Source organism: Sylvia atricapilla, chromosome 3 (assembly GCF_009819655.1).
Source record: "Sylvia atricapilla isolate bSylAtr1 chromosome 3, bSylAtr1.pri, whole genome shotgun sequence".
Lineage (NCBI taxonomy): Eukaryota > Metazoa > Chordata > Aves > Passeriformes > Sylviidae > Sylvia > Sylvia atricapilla.
Genome location: NC_089142.1, coordinates 11,521,615 through 11,545,062, shown reverse-complemented (window position 1 = coordinate 11,545,062; position 23,448 = coordinate 11,521,615). Strand labels below are relative to the sequence as shown.

The window sequence follows — 23,448 nt, the reverse complement described above, 5'->3', positions numbered from 1 at the left end:
TCAAATCATTCAGGTTGCTCTCATCATCATTCACATGAGTGCAGAGCAGCTTCTATCACAATTTTAATTTAAACAACAAAATTCAAATTTATGACTGCATTTTTGCAGCTCTCAAACTGCCCCATATATTAAATATTTTAATTCATGCCTCTCAAACTGTTTTCTCTGATTTAGTACTACTGTTTTGCATTCCTAGATAACATGAGTAGAAAGCACTGCTAAAAGAATGATTGATAATATTGAAATGGATCCAAATACATACTGAATTCAGTACAGAGAAAACACTAAGAGGTTTGGCTGCTTCAAATTGACATATATTGTTAGTATCCATACACCCCTATCCACTGACATTATAGGTCCCAGTAAAATACTGTTTGTCTCCAGGGATTTTAAGAGGAGACTTAATGATGTCTGGATCATATAGAGGGTTTGGATACAGAATAGCATTTTTCTGGTTTGTATAAATGTGAACTGAATTATTAAGTTCATGTGCTACTGCATATAATATACATTTAGTGCTAAAGAATGTATATTATAAATGTGAACTGAATTATTAAGTTCATGTGCTACTGCATATAATATACATTTAGTTTTAAAGAATGCCAGTAATTCCACAAAAAATATTTTACAGTTTCTCCAAAAACTCTAATTAGAATGGCATTTGGAAGTAGATAAAAATATGATAAAGAGGTCTTACTTATAGTCTGTACACCTACAAAGTATTATTTCTATCAAAGTACAGGAATTATTATTAATCTAAATAACATCTAGCATTTAAGCTCGTTTTGTGTATCACACAATGTGGAAATCTGCAACATACTACACATGCAAATCCTCAATGTCTTTGTAAGGCTGCCATAGTGCTGAGGACAAGATATTTCAGCCTGACAAAACAGCGTCAAAAATGATGTCATGAGGACAAGCTAAGCACACTAACAATGAATTATCTTCTCAGCACTGTAAAATTCACCAGTAGACTGCCACTGTCATGGCAAAACAACATCTGACAACTGTAACTACACAATAGCATCCAAGATGATCACCATTTTTCCTTTCTGACTTAATCAAGGGTGTTTTATTCTAATTACTGGTATACACTGTCTTTTTGATCACTTGTGGCTTGTTTATTTTCAGTTTTTAATAAAGAGCAGAAGTTCATGGGGGAAAACAACAAAGCATCACTGCAAAACCCGCACAGGAGAGTACTGAAAAAGGAGAATACAGTAAAATATTGCACAGTCCTTGAGAAACCATATAAGTAACTCAGAAAGCTTTGCTTACACTTGCCATAGTTTACATCAAGTGAAACTTTAAAGACCAGTGGGTAAACTATACTACAGCAGTTTCAGTTGAAGAATAAAATTTTTAGGATTTTATTCTTGGTTGATTCTTTACGCTTTTTATAAACTTAAGTCAAACCTTTGATGATATTCCCAAAATCTGTAATTTAGTTTCATCAAAACATTTTTTAAAGCCTATCATAGGAAATAGTAGGACTTTATCATTAGTTTTTAATCTGGGCCTGGTGAGAATGGCGAGTGGGAGAAATGACAAGGTTGGTTTTTTTTTTAATGACTTTAAAAAAAAGTGCATGGCTGATGTAACAGTCTTCCTTACATGTTACAGAAATACAAAAGTTACCATAGCAGAGAAAAAGGAAGTAGCAGCTCAGTTCTTCCCTGTGTAATAGGAGTTGGGGTATTTTTGTAGAGCTGCGCTGAGCATGTGAAAATCTTTGCCCACAAGGCACCCTCATGTCACGACAGCAATTCATTCCAAATCTTCCCCCCTAGGAGTTCACTGCAAAAGTAATTTTATTTTTTTTTATGGCCTTGCAGATGGTCAAAACAGAAAAAGCAAAGCACAGACATCTCTGTCCCACTTAACCCAAACACATATAAAGTCACTTTAGAACTGGTTACAAAAGCAGAGTGTAAAGACGGTCTGTATGGCAATTAGAGACCAGGAACAGGCTGGAAATCAACTCACATCACCATCCTCGGCAAGTTATTAGCAGTACCACTGAAAGCCTGTGCATTTAAGAGCCTCGCTGTGTTGCCAGTGAATTACAGAGCATTCGATTTTACACAGTGGCACTATGTATTACTGAGACCGTAGCAAAACAAACACCAGATAAAAATAAATAAAACTAAACGGTCCTGGAATCAAATTAGGAGGAAAATAATAATAAAAAGAACAGATGCAAGCGCGCTATCTGCTCGCTGTAATACCTCCCAACATGGACAGCGATTTAAACGAGATGAATGCAGCGTTACAGAGCCTGTCTCTCATCTCCTGTCTAGGTACATCCCTCTGGAAACACCACGCTTATGGCACCTCGCATCCAGCAATCACCAGCAGATGGAATAGAAAGTTTTCGGTATAATCAAAGTTTGAAGCTTAATCAAGCTCTTTGCCCCCGCACTGCAGTCAGTCCGGCCGGGCGCTGCCTGACCGACACCGCGGGCCAGCGCGGAGCCCCGCCGGCTCCCCCGGGCCCTGCCGCGGGCACAGCCGGCTCCCGCAGCGCCGTGCTCGTCCCTGCGGCTCCGGCATCCACCGGCCTGCGGCACAAACCCGGAGACTCCCACCCGGGAGAGCACAGCGGCCGGGGAAGCGTCTCCTCGGCTGGGCGAGGCCAGTCGGGAGCCTCCGCTGGGGCTCGCACCGCACCCGATGCCTCTCCGAGCGGGGCTGAGGGCGAACCCAGCCCCCGGCGCTCAGCGCCCCGGGGCCGCTGGCAGCGCTCCGCGCCCGGCGCTTTCCCAGGCAACAGTTGGCCGTGTCCCTCCGGCTCCCCCCCGCCGCCGCCCGCAGCCCCCGCGGTGACCCGGGGCCGGGGAGCGGACACAAAGGCGGCTGCGGAGGCTCAAAGGGCGAGGGGAGCGGGGAAAACTCCGGGGCTGCAGCGCGCCGTCCCCGCCCCGCCGCGATGCGCGGGCGCCAAGAGAAGGAGCGGCAGAGGCGGCTCAGCCCGCGCCCCGCGCAGCCCCCAGCCCCGCCGTGCCTCCCCGCTCTTACCTGGGCCGCCCGTCGCCGCTGGCCGCCGCAGGTACCCTCGTCCATCCCCTGCCGCTGCCTCCGAATCAGCCGCCGGCGCTGCGGCGCGGCCCAGCCCGCCCGGCCCAGCGCGGCGCTGGCAGAGCCGCCCCGCCCCGCGGTGGCTGCGTGCGGCTCCCGCCGGCGGCCGCCCCGGGCGCGGCTCCCCCGGACCCGCCTCCCGCGCCGCGGGGCGAGGCGCCCTCCGATGGGGATGGGGTTGGGGGTGATGGAGGTGGGTCCCCCACCCCGTGCAGACCGTACGCGGGGACCCCCTGGTTCCGCAGACGGCGGGTCGGGTCGCTGGGCTGCCCCCTCAGGAATCAGGGCAGGGGTGCGTGTGACTGCCGCCCGCGCTGCGCCCCGCCCGGGGACATGGACGCTGACCCAAAGCCTCCGCATTTCGCAGGGATCCCATCCCCCTCTCTCTGGTGGCCTCTGTTTTGGTGTGGGCAAGTGGGACGGGACGGTGTCTGTGTGTAAACCCCGGAGTTCGGGACTTCACATACATTTTTTTGTATTTCTGGCTTTGCAGAAGGCAGCGCTTCCTCAAGACGTCAAAAACAGATCTGAGCCCATTCACAGCTCGTGAAAATACTTTGTACTTCCTCTTGCTGTGCTGAGGGTTAAATGAGGTTAAAGTCGCCAGAGTGGCTGCTGTGCGGCGCTTGGTTTCCCCCTTCCCCAAAAGTCAGTCTGTGCGTCATTTACAGCGAGAAAGCAAGAAAAGAAAAACAAAACAAAAAGCCTACAAGTGACCGAATTAGAAGTACAGTACAGAAATACCTGCTCGTTTATTCAAAGGGCTATGCTTGCTGAGCTCTTTAAATGTGAGAAGCTGTGATGCTGACCACAAAGCCATCACAGCTCTGTGCCAGTGAACCTGGGAGTTCACAGCTGCGTCCTGCCTCGGGCAAATGTGTTGAGGAGAGCTGTGTGCTCTGAGAGGTGTGATTCTCATGAATAAGTTGGCAAGTTTTGGAGCGCTGCGAAGTGGAGTGGTTTGGTGGAGCTGTGAGTACATGGGCCCGCTGCTGCCTTGACCCTCTGGCCTGTCACTCCCTCCAAGCAAGCACTCCAGAGCAGCGTAACTTTCATGATTTAACTTCTTCCCTTTACCCAGGCTGGATCCAGATGTCCTTGAATTGTTCTTTTTTTGGGTCTGAAAATTCCAAATTGTCTAGTTAGAAAATAATTCAAGTGACATACTTAGTCTATTAAAAGGCTGTGTGTCTGGTGCTGTAGCACATTTAGTTTAGCTTACAGCACCCAGCTTAGTAGAACACTGAGCTGCTGGCTTGCATTTTTTACCCACAAGTCTCAAAGTACCTTTTAAAAGAAGTAAATAGCATTGCTCCACTTTCAAGCGGGAAGAACAGTCACATGGAAAACTTGAACCAGGAGAAAGAACTGAACCTCAGATTCCCAGCTAGCAACGTAATGTCCCCTTCTAATTATTTTTCTGGGGCATGCATTCTGACTGTTTTGTAATGGTCGTGTCTTGAACTGGATGCTTTTACAAGAGAAGAGGAAGCTGTCACCCATCTTTTGGAAATATCCTATGACTGCTTGCTTGTATGGTCTTAAAGTTGTCTGCACTGAATGCATCAATGACTTAGCCAGAAGAATATTTTTATTCTGCATGCAGGTAATATTTAGGAGTTAAAAAATCCAACTTTTAAATCCTTCCAAAAGAAAGGGTCTGCTAGATATTGATGAAATGAGCTATAGTGTCACATACTACCATGAGACTGAAGTTGATCAGCCTGTAGGGGAAAAGGCAGGCGAGTGATAGATTTCAGATTCTCAGCTTTGGATGATGACGTTAGAGACCAGGAAACAATTATTTCACTGCCTATTGGCATATTAGCCAAGCCATAACTGTCTCTGTGAAACTGTTATCTTAGTGCTTGTGTGAGGCAAATTCAGTTTGCAGCACATTGGGTAAGGATCAGATTCCTCAGTAAAATAATTTCTTATCACTTAGGCTCTGTGAGTGATCTCACTTATCACCCAGTTTTTTCTGTGAAGAGATGCAGCATACCCATAAATTTCTTTCTCATCTCTACCAGCCCCATCCCAATACCTCAAGCACCCGAAACTTTCTCAGGTGAAAGGATGTGCTTGCATTTACAGAGGTGAATAGTGCCTCTAAATATGGATATACAGACACCTTCATTTCTTAGACGTTATTTAGGTGTCTAATCTCCCGTTACAGGCAGTACTAAAGTGCAGGTCTGGTGCTTTCATAAAGTTGTTTCACATATCACAAGAAGCAGGTGGGCACCTAAAATCAGTTCTCTGGTGAGCAATACAATGGGCCAGCCAGTAACAGTCCGGTTATCACAACTTAAAGCTACCTCAGTCCTGATCCATGGGTGGGATGAGCACAAATATCCAGAGATTTTTAAGTTACCCTTGGGTATCTTGCCTTATTTCCTACCGGTGTTTCAGAAGTATACCTCTAGGTCCTGTGACCTGTAGATGTAGGTCAGAATGCCCATTGCTACCCAAGGGAATCTGTTGTCACTGCAGTGGAAATTTAAGTCACGTAGCTAAAGACACCTGCTGACAGGCATCTAAAACTTAGGAGTCTGAATTTCACACTGACTCCCATCCAAATAGATTTGCAATCTGAAATCTGAGGGGATTTTAACACATTTTATTTCATAGTTATGACAATGTATACACAACCAGTTGCCATGGCTAAACTAGAACATAGCAGCATAGCAGCAATCTCTGGATTTTTTTAGGTGCTGGCCTTATAACATCTGCTGAAATTTAAATGGTGACACAGATTCTTTTTTTAAACAGGAATGATTCATAAAGTCATCTGCAATACTGGCAAATACTTGTATTTTTATCTACCTGAAACCAGTGTTGTTTAGTCTTTTGTAGGGTATGGTGCCTTGCAAGTCTTGAAACTCATGGCTGTATGCAGAATTGCATTCAAAATCACCTGGATGCAACCAGCAGTCTCAGAAAAGATGGGCACATGAGTTTGCAGCTTTTAATGTTTAACTTGCTAAGCAGAACTAATGTATTTATCTAGCACTTTTCTCCAGTATTACATGTAGGAGTTTATTTGTAGAATAAAAGGAAATCTTCCTTAATGCTCATTTTAGCTCTGTGCAGACTGAAAGGAAACAGGTTAGTACAAAGAGCATTTTCAGGAAAAGAAAGGTTTAGAGTTCTGTTCAGAAATTGCCAGATTCAAAGGAGAGTGTCTTTAATTTCAGTGCCCATTCCATCAACCCCATCAGCCCCTTAATCATTTCCTCAGTCTGGAAGGATTTTTTTTTTTTTTTAATTGATAAAGAGAAAAAGGATAATTATATAGTCGATTAAGTAAATTATATGAATATTCAGTATGATCCTGTCATCACTTCTATAATTCACAGTACCACTGATATTTGTAATGGTAACTTGTGAAGAGGAGCCTCAGTGCTATTCTATAATTTAGGGACATAATCTTTTTCAGTTACGTGACTGAAAATTAGGAGCAAAGCCAGTAGCTTTCAAGACACAACAAACCAGAAGAGGAGAAGAGGAAGTTAATCTATAATTTTATAACTCTGAATTGTGTCTTAAATTGTTTCCTATGAAAGAAGAACAGTGCTGCTGTGGCTTTGTCAGTATATTTGTCTCCTAACAAAGAACCAACCATTAATAAGGGGGTAGAGAAAACTTCCTCATCTCAACTGTCTAAGGTATCTTCAGCATAAAGAGGTTTTTTCTTTTTTCTCAGAGCACACTGAGCCTTGACAGTAGTAACCCCCAGTTTCTCTCTTGCATCAACTGGCACATGACATTGGCAGAGGCATGGGCAGCCAGCCCTTTGCTGGCAAGAGACCAGCCACGGTAGATTAGAGCAGCTACACCACTCACTAAACCCACTGGAATCTCACCTGAATACAGCTGGAAATCTGATCCCTGTTTATCTACCTGTTTGGAAGTCAATATATAGGATATATAATTCCCTTTTAAAGACATGTATACAACTTGAATGGCAAACGATAAAAATGTAATTTTTTTTTAATGCATGAATTGTGTCCATTAGACATTCAATGCAAATTAAAAAAATTTACTCAAAAAAATGATATAGTTTAACTTCTGGCATAGGCTTTTAAAAATATTGATATGCATGTGTACAGCTTAAAAAACTGAGATTTATAAAATATAATGCTTAAAATCAAAACAAACTATATTTTTTAATTTTTAGCAAGTCAGAATAGTATACATTAAATAGGAATATGTCTGTGTCATTGTATAGAAATGTTGTTAGATCCTGAGACTTTGTTTGTATATGGTTGTCAACTATAACTACTTTACCCACATATTATGCATAGACAAAACATAATAACAGTGTTTCTGTACACTGATAGATGCTTGTTGTTAAAGCTGTAGCCCTGAAAATCATAAAAAGACAATTAACAAGAAACTTGCCACTTACATTCAAAAGTTTATAAAGAAGCAAGCATGAAATATTCACTCTGAACGATGCTTCTACAGTAAAACCTCAGGGTATTTTAGTAGAATTACATTGTAAAACCATTAGTTCAGATTTGCTTGAAGTAACATTCCTTTTGCCAAACAAATATTAATAATTTCAATAGTTCACTGTATATGTAATGTTTCATTTATCACTATTAATAAGAAAATGTCTTAAGTTCCAAATTACTTTAAGCTGGTCGGCACAAACCCATTTTCATTTGCATCGAGCAAGATGTATCCTGGCAACCGTATATTTTTGGATTCGTAACAATTTATTCTATTCATTTTATGCAAATGAGGGAACCAATACTGCAGGAATCACAAGAATACAAGATGGATAACTTCCATCGTTTCAGAGCTATAGATAGATGATTAGGAATTTTTGTGAGTTAGATTTTTTAAAAAAATAATCTGTTAGACATTTTTGCAGTGTATTTATCTAGCTCAAATGTGTATCTGGCATGATTCACATACTTTTTTACTCTAATGTGGAAAGCAAGCAGCAATCCGACCTGTGTCCCATGAAGTCATGATTATCCCAAACCACAGCTCTGCTTCTCTGTTATCTTCTATGTTGAAAATCCTGTATTTTTCATCAAACTCACATAGAACTTATGGAGAGAAGCAGAGGAGCAGAGGCTCCCAGCATCCCCACACATAGGAATGCTGACTTGAAAGCTTGAGAAGCTAACACAGCATCTACAGCAACACAAAGTTGAAGTGCTAAATATATATTATCATATCATGTGTGAATGTCATTGAAAGGACATTTTTCAGAGAGCTGTTTTCTGGTTTTGGTGTTTATGTGTCAGCTATTTTTTTTACATTTGCTATAGATGGCAGTTTACAGAAACCTGTGTATATTTGGTATATGCTAGCATTACAAAACATTCTTTTTTAAATTTTGGTAAGTTTCTATGAACTATGTAGTTCATCAGGGACAAAGCTTGTTTATAGAAATGTACCATGTATAATACCCTATAAATGCAGAAACATTTATAAAAGTTCATTATTCTTTCCTGGTTTTTTAATTTGTATTCCTCAAGAGCTCTCAGCCTGGATCAAAATCACGGAGTCTGAATATTCTGACCAGCCAGGTCTATGTAGTTCCTTTCAAAGCCACAGCAATAAATGAAGCTTTTTCTAGTAGCATGGCTGATAAGCTGAACCACAACCCTACAGCTACTTCTCAGTGAGCATAGTGGCTATTGTTGTTCCACTCCTAAAATTTATTTTCCTCTGCTGACCAGTAGGACTCAGTTACATCCACAATAAATTCAAATTAGAGAACTGAAATGGTCCTCAGTCACTTTTCCTGTGCTTGTGTCAGACTTAGATGTACACTGAGCAAGAGAGCTGTTTCTGATGCTGCTCCTGGGCCACTGAAGTTTTCAGGTGGCCTAAGATTCTTCTTTCAATTTACATTCAAATAGCTGCTGATCAACACAATATTCAGAATATGCTTCAGGAAATAAGCAGTAGAGCTTTCATTGAGTACAGCAGGCTCGTTCAGAGTGGAGGACAGAGCTGATGGAAATGGAAATTTCAGCCATCTAATTTTGCCCCATTTTTATATGGCAGTCACCAAACTTCAATGGAGCTGAAATCTTTGTAGGTAATTTAAAAGGCCAGGACTCCAATTTGAAGATGTATGAAGTGATGAGTAGTTGTTATGGGAAATTACACAAGTGTTTTGAAGTAACAGTTTGGTTGCTAAATTAGATTCCTGTCTTTTGTAATAGGAAAAGCCAAGCTTTGAATTTCCCATATTATATCAGTGTGGATCCAACTTTTGCAAAATCCATATACTTGAATGCCCATTGTTTATAAACCAATTTTCCAAACCTCTGCTTTTCAGCCAGAAAGAAAGGTAGGTGCCCAACTGTACTATGAGAAATGAACATGAAAATTTTAATTCTGATATTTCTTAATTCCTAAAATCTTAACTTTGCAGTTTTAAATACTGTTTTTAGCAAATGCTTTATGTATGCAGCACCATTGTTTAAAGAATACATCGAACCAAATATGATCTAATACCCTGTCTTGCATAAACTATTTGGTAAGGATTTTCAGGATCCAGACCCTCCTTTGCAGGAGCGTTAAGATGTGAATGGATGTCATCTTCTCAATTCCATTGTATTGGTACCACCCCATCACCACTCATAGCTTGCCTCTGTTTATTGTCCCCAAAGACTTTTGCTGTCTATTGTAGTCAAAATGAGACAGGTTAGATTAAACAGTTTAAATTGTAGTTCTCTCCTGGGTCACTTCATTTTGAATGAACCATATTAAGATGTGCTCAACCTGTCAGCTCTAGAAGAAGATATGAGTAGATGTGACAATTTCCAGCACAGTGTGCAGAGAGATGGGCTGATTGTTCCTGGAGTGGCCATCTGCTTAGTGCCCAGCAAACTCAAGGAATTTAAACAAATGAGTTCTCCTACAATTATTTGGTTCTTCTCCTATAGCAAATAACTTAACATGCTATAGCTTTTATTAAAGTCACTTGGATTTGTCTGTTCTTTGATGTATCAGGATGTATAAAAATCACTTGGTGTAAGCCTAGTGAGTTTTTTTCTCTTCAGGACCCTTTTTTCTCTTTGTCCATATTTCACAAAATGTAGAACGTCTATACTACAGGCAAGCCAGCAGGAGACTGGCTTATCTTAGTGTTTTATTTATTTTATTTGTTTGAGATCAAAGAAGATAAGTTTAAAAATGTCTTACATGTCATTTGACAAAAAAAATCCTTGCATTCCTATAATTATTTTTTTCACCTAAAATCTGAAAAAAAAAGGAAGAATGCCACTTCTTTAAAAAGGAGTTCCAAATTAAAAAATATATATAAGTGTGTCGGTACTGTTAGATTCCATTTGAGATGGTGCCAACATGAAAACAGTTTTAGCCCTCCACAATTTAGACATTCCAAGCCTAGACTATAATTTGTCTAGCATGTAATACAAACAGCACAGCAACAGAAGTGTTAGAAACATTGAGATAATGCTTTCCTCACTTCCCAAAAGTGCATTATTGGTTTTTCTGTCTTATTACAATTAGAATATCCTTGTTCTTAGTAAACTATTTCAGCCTTTTCTGGCATCTGAATAAGAAAAGCTGAACATGTTCTTCTGAGTTCTCTGAATAACCTTACATCTCTTCTTACAAGCGTTGTGTCTATATGTAAATGAAATAAAATATCACTAAACTGAAAGAAAAGTACAGCAGTAACTATGGAAAGTCAATAGTCAGCAGTCAAACAGATAATAACAGATAATAATAGTTAGTTCTGAGTCAATTATAAGAATAAATGGAAGGCTCATTTATATGTGTGGAAAAAAGACCTGTGTCCACAAAAATTGAAAAATCACAGGGTCACGGGATCATAAAATAATTCCTGTTGGAAGGGTCCTCAGGGAGTGTCTAGTCCAACATCTTGTTCCAAGTAGGGTCAATTTGAGATCAGACCATGTTGCTCTGGTGTTTATCCAGCTGGATCTTGAAAACCCTCAAGGAAGTAAACTGCATAGCCTCTGTGTGAAAGCTGTTCTGCTCATGACTGTCCTCATGTTGAGGACACTGCCTTACAAGTGTGAACATCTCTTTTGAACACACATGCATTGTTGAAACCCCTCCACCTGCCATGCACCACTCAAGAGAGCCTGTCCCTCTCATAGAATCAGAAAGTGGTTTCTGTTGGAAGTAACTTTAAAATCATCTCGTTCTACAAGGCCGTGTTGGTCAGAGCTCCCTACAACCTGGCCCTGAAAACTTCCAGATATGCAGAAGGGTTGGGTCTTCTTGATAGCCTTCTCAAGGACCTTAGAAAGATGCTATTGGTTTCCACTTAGTAGAGATAAGCAATAAAGAGTACATCTTTGCCTCATTTTTCCCATCAAATGCTATGATTAAGAAATTAATATCTTGTTCCATCCCACTTTCTGCTGTTTACCCAATAATGTCACCTTTCCTAATCTCATCCCCCTCCCTGTTTTATCTTTTGAGATCCATTCACCTTAAAGTGCACAAAGCCATCTTCCATCGTGATGTTGCTTTGAGCTTTAATTCTAGGGAGGAGCTTCTCACCACGGGTGACAAGAACTCAGGGGGTGCTGTTGCATTGGCATTGCTTCTTGCAACGGTCCAAGTTAGACATCCTGCAGTTCTGCCTTGTAGAGTGATTTCGGTTTGTCACTGTATTGCAAAACAGAGTATTTTTCAGACAGCAGGTTATGCAAACAGTCTTTTCTAGCTCATTAATAGATGGCAATAGAAAACTATTTCTCCTATGACAAAAATTCTGTTCCTTCAGTTGTTAGAGGAGAAACTCTATTATATTTATGGAAAAAATAATTTTACAAAAAACAAATGAAACATAAAAATGGAATGAAGCATATCCTCTCAGTCTTTTAGTGTATTTTCTGAATGTCTTTGCTTAAAATAAGTGGTTACTGCCGCTGATATCACTTTTAGAAGGAGCTGTTAGAACCAAGACCTTTGTCTCAGTGCAGTCTTAACATGAAAATGCTTAACTGCACCACAGCTTCCATCAGATGAAGACAAAAGAAAACCACAGATGAAGACTGAAAAAAGATTAAAAAAATTCCTAGAGAAGACAGCCTCTATGTCTCAAGGATGGCACAGAAGAAGTCGACTAAAATAGCTTTTCTTGTCATCATTACTAGATCAAATCACAAGCAGATTTATCTGCATCACAGAGTTTGAAATTCAGTTAAAATCTGGGGAAAAAAAAGTGATTTAGTTGCATGCTAGTCTTCCTAGTAACACATGCAGAGCAGAAAAGAGCCCTGCCTTTTTCTGAGGTTCAAGATGAGGGAATGAATTTCCTTTCTGTGTTTTATTTGTGCAGCCAATGATTACAGATGGTATTTTCTTTATCCTGAAAGCTCAGCGATAATAGAGAAAGGCATGCAATTGACAACACTTAATGTGCCATTAGAGTTTTTCCTTCCCAAGCATTAGCTTGTATCGCATTTTTTGCTGAATTGTACTAACTCCTTCCCACCAACTAAAGCGCAGCATAAAGAGAAGGCTTAATGCAAAAGAGTCAGTGAGGTAATTAGTATTTTATTCAAACAAGCAGGTTCAATTCATGCAGTACCAAATAAGCATTTCCAGCTCTGCTTTCCTGACAGTCTTCACTATTAATTGAGCACATCTAGCTTGCAGTTTGCTGAATAGCACAAAGATGACGCCGTGGGCCACGCTGCTGCGCATGGCTTGCAGTCCATTGATTACCCTACAGCAGAGGAAAAAAAAAAAAAAAGGCAGAAGGAGGTTAAAAGTTGCATTTTAACCTCTTAATGACTGTGAAACCTACAGAGCTTAGGGTCTGTTTCAGGGTTTCAGTATCAGGCAGTAGCAGCTTTCAGATCTCTAAAGGGTTCCTCTCCCTTGGAGGGAAAGTGCCCTGTGAAGCTCTGCAGAGAAGCACAGATATGCATATTCAGTCCTGGGCACAATAGCGCCATTCTCACTGTCAGGTCAGCAGTCAAGTTCAGTGTAACTCCTCCTTCTGTTTCTGAATCAGGACTTTATGGAAATGCTGAGGATTTTTAATAAAGCAACTCTGCTCTGAAACAAATCTGCCCTTCGTGACAGCTCTTTGCTAAGCAGCGCCACTGCAAAGCTTATTAAGTCAAAATTTTAAAGTTCAAAGGCAGCATCAGGTTTCAGTAGGCGTCTCTCCTCATCTGCTCTTCACAGCAATATAATTTGCTACCACCCATATTTTTATTACACAAGTAACGTCTACAAGCTCTTGCTGTTGTAACACTCGATCTATTTTAGTAACTAGTGAACCATTCACAGGTTTTTTTTTGTTTTGGTTTTGGTTTTTTGGTTTTTTTTTTTTTTTTTTTTTTTTTTTTTTTTTTCTCAGAAGCTGGAACTTCAGATCTTTATACTGATTCTCAGCCTTTTTGTTTGTTATATTCAGGTGCACTCAATGTTTTCTAATCAGCGGCAAGATCTTCCATAACCCTGGAAATGGTCATTTTCAGTGATCTGTATCACTGCGCAAAATTAAATTCATGCATCACCGAGCAGAGAAGAGTATTATTCCATGATTCTAAATTCAGTCATTCATATGAGCTGACTTATGGTCAAATCTTGCTTCACAGAATATAATTTATCATGTGGGTAAATGACAGGCTTTTAAATTTTAGTGTTACAGCCTTTGCAAAAGAATGGTCGCAGGTGATTCTGGGATGAAATCAGCATCAAAACTTTCATTTTTTAAACAAAGATGCAAAGCTTGCCATTTCTTGCAACATTCAAATAATAGTTATTTTCTTATATTTTTTGTAGAAACCCTAAAAAATTAGGCAAAAGTAGTCTTTGCACCAATTCATGGGAATTGGTTTTATATTAATTTCAGTACTTTGAGTGGCAATCACGTGGAGCTCAATTTTTAAGTGCAGAGGACTTACAGGAGAATTCAGTGCATGGAAAATGATTTCCCTTAAATTTCCAGATCTTGTGGTGCCCATATGTAGGCAGAGTAACCATGAGCCCTGCAGCTCCTCCACTGTTGTGAATTGAGCCACTGGCTTTCCAACACAATGACTGGGTCTCTGGGCCCATTTTATGAGGATTTATGAATGCAAACTTACTGCTTTATCCCACAGTAATCCTATAGATCACCGCTGAGGATCATTGTCCAATCCCACTGGATGTTATTCCTCTGTCCAGGAATCCTTCCTCAGCCACTGCCAGGAAAATTTAGCATCGGTCACAATTAAAAGGTTTTGGAAAAAGTATTTTGAAGACAGCCAGTCCTTCAGTGAGTAGAATGCAGTGGGTTTAAAAAAAGTGGGTTTTTTTTAATTACACCAAATAATTCTTCATAATCTTCTGTGATCAAGTTCATATGTGATCATTGGGCTCAGTAGATGCTGGGTGGGTATATCTGAGGAAAGATCTGACTGATAATTCTTTTCCATGGGTAAACTCAGCTGCTTTTTTTCTAATTTTTTTTTTTTCTTGTTCAAACTTTCCATTTTCTGTGCAGGAAGTTTTCACTAAAAGAACTTTGGTGTCTGAAATGGTATGTAGCATATCATGGGAGGTGACAGTAGAGTAAATAGGATGCCTGCTAATGAAAGTGAGTTTCCTTCTACACAATCACTACTTTTGTCCTGCTAACTTTCCATATCCTGTAAATATGAATCTCACCTCGAGCAGGAAACACATGTGCACACGTTCTTGTCATTGAAAAAATTGATAGAAGGCATAGTCAGCTGGCACTGAACTTTTAGTCTGCAGTGTTTAGAAAAGTCACAAATATACCAAGAGGAGATTTTATGTAGAAAACATGAAGCATGAAGTTGTAAAGTAAGAGCTGAAAAATGAGCAGCAATATTAATTGGATTTTCTTAAATAAACCCGAGCAATCTGATTGCCTTTTCTTCTGGTTGTAAGCATTTCTTGGGCATATAAGAGAACCCCATATACCCTTGAATACTGAGAATTCATCTTTGAAGTCTTAAAATGTTATGATACTGTATCTACATAGTCCCATACCTGTCAAGGGCATGTTTATGTTAGTGTAGGCTGATAAAACCCAAACTGCAAACAAAGTACTTGAATGTGTACAGTGACGTATGTTCCTGTATATACAGAAATATTAGAACTACTTTAAAGCACAGCAAAAGCCCATCAGTTCACAAACAATTGTTCTCAAGGGGACTTTATAGCTTACACAGAAAAACATTGCACAGATTGTATTTTAATAAAGTTTGGGAATGGAACTTCAGGGAGCCATGGGAGAATCCAGTGAAGAAAATCTCTGGTAGCTTTAATTACTACCTGCATGCAGTAAGGAAAATGTGACTCCATCTCTGATTTCCCATTCACAGCTGGAGCATTAATACTGTGCTGGGCTATGTGCATCTCAGCAAGTCATAATGGCTGTTTTGGCCTGGATATGTTGCTAGGAACAGCAGTAAAGGGCTAGGATAATTGACATAGCTATAACAGTGATATGTGCTATGAAGGAAAGAAAAAGAAGAAATTTCACAATGTGTTTCACAAAATTGTATTCTGATTATAGAAATCTTTTTTTTCTGCAGCAGCTGTCACCTCAAAACATATAGGTGATGCCGTAGTGATGAGTGCAAGTTGTGGTGTTTGTGGCTGAGGCAGAAATTAGGCATCTTAATCTGGAAACCAGTTCTCAAAATCCCCACTTTACTTCACAGATACCTCAATATTTCATCACTTGTGCTTCCTACGGCCTTGGTTTAAGCCTTTCCTTAAAATGACTATAATTTTAAAGCAAACATCACACCCTCTTTTCACAAATCAAGCCCATTCTAGGAATCAGAAATAGGCCCTTTGCTTCAGCCTGGTGGGGAGCACAAACTGTCAGCACCTTCCTGGTGCCCACTGAGGGTGGGAGCAGAGCTCTGCCTGCCAGCCAAGCCTCTCCTTGGCATCAAAGCTGCCCTTGGAGCTCCCCTGCAAAGGACATGGCATATTGAGCTTTCCTCATTCATTTCCTGCAGAAGGCACCTTGGGAAGGGCTGGGGTCTCTGTGTTCAAATGAAGTGTCCAAATGAGCAACAGGGTGCAGGGCAGGAGTTGGTATGGGAGTACTGAGGGTGTCCTTGCTCCACCAGCACCGCTCCCCACTGCCAGAGCCCAGGATGGGAACGGGCTCAGTCATGGCCCCTGCCATGTTCCACATGGCCCAGGCTAGCAAAATGCAGTCCTGTTGTAATTATTTAATGATGTATTTCTCTAAGAAATTTTAATGGAATTTAGTGTATCTTAGGCTCAAGCAAAAAGCTTTCTGAGGAAAGCAAAGGTCCTAACTTCTGTCTTCCCACTGGTTATATCAGAAAGTAGTAATTATTTTTCTTAAGAGTTACTTAAAAATCCAGTGGCTCTTTTTCATACATATCTGTTCTGAATCTTCATCAGAGACCAGTATTTCTGTCAGACCTGGAAATGCCTGCAGGAGCATTTCATCACTTTTTGCCTCAGACATCCATATGTCACACTACAGATATTTGAATATAATGTGAGGTCTGCCGCAAGTCAAATGTTTCCAGGGAGTTATAAAGGTACAGGTTGGTTCTTGATCAAACCTTGTATGGCTTTTCTTCTTTACAGATACCCCCTTGCAAGTTACTCTTGTTTATAGGCATGCTAAAAGAAAAGGAACAAAGTGTAGGGCTGGTGGCCCAACTGCAACCAGAGAGGTCACTTGAGAGAAGGCTTAACTGTTCAAAGAACTGGCAAATATGGGTCTTGGCAGCTTCTGTGCAACCAGTTCTAAAAAGCCCTTACAAAAGGTCTAGTGAAATAGGATCTCCTTAAAAAAAAAAAATAAATTACTGAACATACTAAAGTGCTGATTGTAGAAAGCGACACCAGGAACATTAGATGTTTGTGTCATAGTCAATGAGGACAGCCCTTAAGAGTCATTGCACGTCCTTAAAATGACACTTTTTTTTTTTTTCTTTTTTTTCCTCTTGGGATGCCTTGTAACAGAGTCAGACCAGTTATGGCAGCAGGCTGAGACTGCAGGAGGTATTCATTCCAACTGCTACAATATTTGTAATAGAACATTCCTGGGAGGTCTACTGGCTTATTTCAAGATGATCTTTTTTATAGATGCTATCTTTCATTTGAATACATGTTTAAAGCCTTTTTTCCCTTTGTACCTTTTTTTTCTTTTTTTTTTTTTTTCTGAAAAAGCTAGGATGCAAAATTCAAGGAGTAAAATAACTTCAATATTCATAACCTTCCCAGAGACACAATAGTTATAGATAATATAGAATGCATGGAGGAGCAACAAAAAATGCCATGTTACGATATTCATTATTGTGCTTTAAAAGCAGAGCAAAAAAGAATTCCTAAGTCTTTTAATAAAGACTCACATCTCCTTGGCTACTGCAAACCACAGGTTATTTTGCTATCTCTTTTTCCTGTCTTTGAAGCTTTTTCCCCCGGGTCTCTCAGTTTTCCATTCACATGAAATAGCAAGTTGTTATACAAAACTTAACCTTAATCCATTACTATGGTGTCCAACTCTTGCAAGTTCCAGACTTTGGGGATGTGGAACCAGGTCATCCAATTGGGAGTTGCTAACATAACCAGTCTTCTTATTAAGAAGGTACACACGCAAAGGTGAACAATACTGCCATAAAGGCTTAGGAAACACAATTTTAATGTAAAGACTAGTAACATTTATGTAACATTTATGTAATAGATTTTAAAGGTTTCTCTCATCCTTCATCTGACTAACTTATAGATGCTTCACAGTCCTCTGGCCAAGGATATGTGAGTACCTCCTTCAGGATTAAATCTTCAGGCTGCAGAAGAAATGGCCAAATCAGAACTCATGCAGTTCTTCAGAACTGCCTTTGAAGGATATTCAGATTTAGTCTTCCATGTCTTTTCCTTCTTTAAAGATTTCATGGTTCTCAATTCCATCAGGAAGGTGTTTTCAACTTTCTTGTCATTTCATGGTTGTTCAGCCCCTTGAGCTTTAGCAACTTGCATATGCATATATCATGGCCATGTGCAGTAATTTATTGCCGGCAGTAAATATTTGGCATTTTCTTGATGCCAAAGCCAGTTTGACAGAGAAGCTCCCTCATCCCCTTCACCCCTGCTTTCTACTCTTTCTTCTGCTCGTGTTTGCTGAACTTTCAGATGTTGCCAGTTATTTCTAGCTTCCATTATTTAACTGATCTGTGTACAATCCAGTTTCACTAGGAATTGTATTTGCATAAAGAAAGATTTGATGAATTGGATCAAAAGTGAGAGGATTATTCTATGTTGAACAAAGCATTTGCTAAAATATTCATCCCAGCAAGGCCTTATTCAACTCTCAGTCTTTGTTTAGAGGACAGAGTAAATTTAGGTCTAGGACTCCTAGCACCAGAACAAAATAATCACATGATAATAATAATTATTCTGGTATAAACCAGCTGTGTAAATTCAAGCCTCTTTTAGTGATTAATTTATGTGAGGCATGGACCTTGCACTGTTAGGTTTTATGCATAGTAAGTCATTGTCTATCTGGTTCCCCTTGTGCTGCATAAAATGCTTGCTGTTCTGTGTTCAGAATGGCAAAAAGACATAAAGCCAACAAATTTTGTGCCATATGTTTGAGACTAATGCTGTGAAAGTGTGATTATCTGCTTTTTTTTAAACCAAATAATTTTAAAATGCTCAGTTGAGTATTGATGATGCTATACCTATTTTCCCACGGTAAAACTTTTCACTTGTTGAGACTTACAAACAATGACATGCAAGATGATGATCATACTTCATACAAATATGCAAGTAGAATTAATCTTTCTGACTTCTGACAACACTGTGGTAACAAGTCACTTTGGAAGGAATGCAGCTCCTCCCTCCAAATCTGTCCTTAAGGGATACCACATTGCATGATTCATCTGGCCTGACTTTAGATGCATACACCTGAGTTAGCCATACTGTATAAACAATCAGGAGAAATGGGCATGTGATTCATCTGACCTATTTTAACCATGTACTTTAGGACACGTTTAATTGCTGTCTAAAAATGTGTCGTAGCCTCCTTAACTAGAAAATTATTCTAAGAGATCAGATCATATAAAAATGTGTAAAATAGGACAGATGAATGCCACTTAAACTATCTAAAAGCAGAGACCAGAGTATGTAACACATTCCACAAAAGAAAGGGGGGGAAAAAAGGATACTAAAGCTACTGGGTGCCAGGAACATTATAGATGTTGGGTGCTTGCTGAGCCATTTTTGTGCTGTAAAAGGATACTGAAACTCAAAATATCCTCTGTTCACTTGCTCACACATAAATATCCACTACTTTTTGGGATGCCTTGCATATTTGGAAGCCTTGAAGAAATGTGTCAAACACAAGGGTGATACAGACCATTTTGCAATGGCAGGTAGGGATGAAGTCAACACTAACACATATCCAACAGTCCTAGAAGTCAAGGCAATCACATCAGCTCTCTAATGGCCTCCTAGAAATACATCTAGGATGGAATTCAGCTCGAGATGGAGACACCTATGTTTATTTTTTTATCTGTACAAGTCTGTACATGTGCTTGGTGTTTATTATTATTCGACAAGATTATCCAGTCCAGAGGATGTTATCAATGAAAGAGACTTTATCAAGTGAGGTACAGATACTGAACCCTCTCCAGGTTCCTGTCCAACCAAGCTAGTTTGTATTGTTCTACATAGAGTTATGGAGCAAATTGTGTTGATTACACATTGGCCTCCAATGTTCCCAGTCAGAATGCTGTTGCTATACACCTTGGTATATTTAATGAATAAATAAAACTACCAGATCTTCAATAGCACAAACTTTATCATTCACACCTTTTAGTACCTCACTTGAGCTGTTATCTTCTCTTTATTCTGTGCTATAGAATGCTGGTTTCATGCTATAAAATTCAATCAGTTATAGTAGACTTATTTGGTCACTGAAATGTTACCTTAATGCAGGCGTAAAAAAAGAAAAAAAAATCACTTTTCAGGTCCCATAAATACTGATTTTTTCCTAATCTTCAAAATATTTGTTTTCCATTTTAAAATATTATTTAATTTCTTGTACAGTTTTTAATGAATGTTGTGAATTACCTGAAAGATTTAAATCTAATTTGTGATTTTTTTTTAAAAAATATAATTATGCAGTAGATAAATATACATGGAATAGAAGTAACATCATATTTGCATCTGGCATTTTAGAAGTCTACTTCTAACAGAATTATTATTTTTTTCCTAATTCAGCTAAATTTATTTCTAAATTTAGTGTATTCATTTATTATTATTTACATAAATGTTTCATGTAATTTAAATCACAAACACTGGAAAAAGGTATATTTTACATAAAGGTGTGACACAAATGAATATTCCATAATAGAGGGATTTCTACATTCTGTCAGCACTACCCTCTGGAAAAATATCAAGAGGTGAATTTTTCAGGTAAAGGGCATCTCCCTTTTTGAGCATTTCTCAGAACTCTGAATATAAATAATTTCTAGATATTATATGAATATTGAAAATAATAGGCTTTATGAAGGTCTAAAAGCCATGACAATATTTATTCCCCTCCTTACTGTGACAAGAAAGTAATAACTAAATAAAGATTCAGATCTGGCTTAAAATTTATGCACATTTGAGGCAATTTAATCTCTGTTACTGCAAGTGCATTTTATAGATCTTGTTGCTTAGAGACCTGACAAGGCTGGACTATCTGCAGAATAGGAACTCTCTACAAACACATATTTCAGGGTCCTGAGCCAATCTTCCAAACACTATGTCTGTTTTCCCCCCTCCTGTCTCTCCTCCTTTCCCAGCAAACACATAAAGATCTGAGCTGAGAAGCCCTTTGCCAAAATTCACACTTATTATTCGTTTCCTGTCTTGAAGAGATTAAAGTATCCTAAATCCCTGATGTTGCTCACTCTTTTTTTTTTTTTTTTTTTTTCCTGCTTTTCTTCTCCGTGCAAGCTGTTAAAATAATGCCTGAAAATCATTTTCCCAATAGTAGGTGTGAATGGACCTTTGATCAATGAGATCATAGACAGACCATGCCAGTGAACTTCACCATGGTGGGCCATGGTGTGGGTGTCAATCTCTTTTCCCAAGTAACAAGCAACAGGATGACAGAAAATGGCCTCAGCTTGCACCAGGGTAGGTTTAGACTGGATATTAGGAAAAATCTAATCACCAGAAAAGTTGTCAAATATTGGGACTGGGATAAGTGAGTCACCATCCCTGAAGGCGTGTAGATGTGGTGCTTAGGGACATGGTTTAGTGCTGGACTTGGCAGTTCTGGATTGATAGTTGAACAAAACCTTAAAGTCTTTTCCAATCTAAATGATTCTGCTATTAACAAATGGCTGGGAAATATTTTAGAATAGCAAATTAATACTTTTTAGAAAGCCTTCTAGCAAAGGCTTATCAAATTTGATGTTTCATACTTGAGATAATATTGTTGTACACAGACACTCACATTTTGTAGCTAAATGTTTTCTTTTCCTGCATGTTCCAAATACAGAGGTAGAAGAAATATAGATAATATTTAAATGATCCAAAAATGAAAGAATTTCAGACATCCCTTTAAATTCAGCATAGATTTTCCTTTTATCTTTGGCTTTATTTGAAGACACAACTCAACTTGTGATGAATTGCAGCTCAAAACTCAGTCAAATGTCTCAGGCGTGTTTTTCTAAGACATGCCTGAAAAATATTGTAAATTGACATTTTCCCACAAGAGAGAAAGTTGCCCTCCCCTGTATTGACATAAAGACAGGCTGTACATTAATTCGGTGATGAGCTCCCCAGCAGGACTTGTACATAGAACTTAGGACTGCTAACCCAGTAAAGATTTAATGGCCTACATTTTCCCAGTGAAGTCAGTGGGAATGAATGCCTTCTTCCATAGGCCTTTGGAAACACAGTGTTCCCTGAGAAATGCAAAGAAGGTCCAGGACAAGACCTTCCAGGTAAAATTGATCTTGACATTTATGAAGGAATGTGGGTAATAAAGCTACCTAAGCTTTATGGACCAAACCACTAATAGAAGAGACACAACTTTTTAGGTCTGAATAAGCATCAGCTCTCTTAAGTTTCAACCAAACTGAATGTATTGGGTGTGCCCAAGAGGTTCTTTTGATCCACCTTTCTCCAAACTTGAAAAGAATTCCTGTTCTCCAGGATGGAAGCACTGTGCTCTGTCACACTGCTGTTGTGGGAAGCTTGGGCACAATTCTTCTTAGGCCTGTCAATAATGTTAATACACACCCTCTGCACAAATGTGTAAGTGCCCATACTGCAGAACTCCTTTTTTCTGCAAAATACTTCTTCTGACCAGAGAAACTAGTGTAGATGAATTTTATCTTTCAAAGGAAGGAAGAAGGTGGAGGAATGCTGTGGGGACAAATAGTTCCTGAATCTTAAGTCTTACAATGAAAGCTTTAATACTAGACAACCTTAATGAGTTCTTTACTCTCCATCTCTGGATTACATTGAGGCAAATATGTCATTGCTGAATGAGTTCTACCTTATTTCTGTGGAATCTGCTATTTAGCAAACTATTTAATTTTTAAAATTTATTAATATTAATTTTATATTTGTAAGCTTATATATGTATTTTTTTACTGGTTTTATTTTATCGTCTCTGTTAATAAATTTGTAAGTTTAGGACACAGAATTCTGAGCCAATGGCATGAAGCAGTGCCATCTTGTGGCACTCATCACTTGTATGGTTATTTCCTGATTTTTCTGTTCTATTACTTCATAAAGTTGACATTTTTATAAGTGTCAATTTTTGTTGTAATACAATAAGCACCCCTAATTTCAAAGACTTTAAGATTATTGAAATTCTTGAAATGTTTTCTAGGAAAACAAATAAAGAAAACCTTCCTGTTCACCCAGGAACATTTTTGAGATCTTTTATTTCATGTAAAAAAAATCATACCATTAAATAGAAAAAGTCCTTATGTCTTCTAAAAGACATTTCAGGATTTGAAGCTAAGCAAACTGTCTTAACATGATGTGAAAATATGTTGTTGAGAAGGTGGCTTGAGAGGTCACCCTGATAAAAATGCTGTTTGTGGGATATAATTTATTTGCAATGTGCGAAAAATGTTCTGGATACCAATGTATTGTACATAAACACTAAATATCTGAATTAAAAAATCGTTTAAAAAAACCTATATAGTATTACATCCATCTACTGTCTAGCTGGCTATTTCTATTCCTAAGAACTGTGAAACCAATGAATTTTCCCCTTTTTTAACTTTGTGTTACTCCCAGTGGGAATGTTACAGCCTGAGTAGGATGACTCTGATTCACTACTTATGAGTATGATATGCATAAATAAATTACAGGATTAGGAGGGGAGCCTTCTTTTGACTTCTGTTC

At 39.1% G+C, this 23,448-nt stretch overlaps 1 protein-coding gene across 4 annotated transcripts in view; it reads right to left on the bottom strand.

Annotated features, from left to right (window-relative positions):
• The window catches only part of CYRIA (CYFIP related Rac1 interactor A), a 54,293-nt gene extending 51,155 nt beyond the window's left edge, over positions 1-3,138 (bottom strand). For all 4 annotated transcript variants that reach the window (XM_066314770.1, XM_066314768.1, XM_066314772.1 and 1 more), the window contains exon 1: positions 3,022-3,138. The gene's annotated coding sequence lies outside the window, so the exon portion shown is untranslated. The remainder of the gene's footprint in view (positions 1-3,021) is intronic.
• Positions 3,139-23,448: the final 20,310 nt, after the last annotated feature.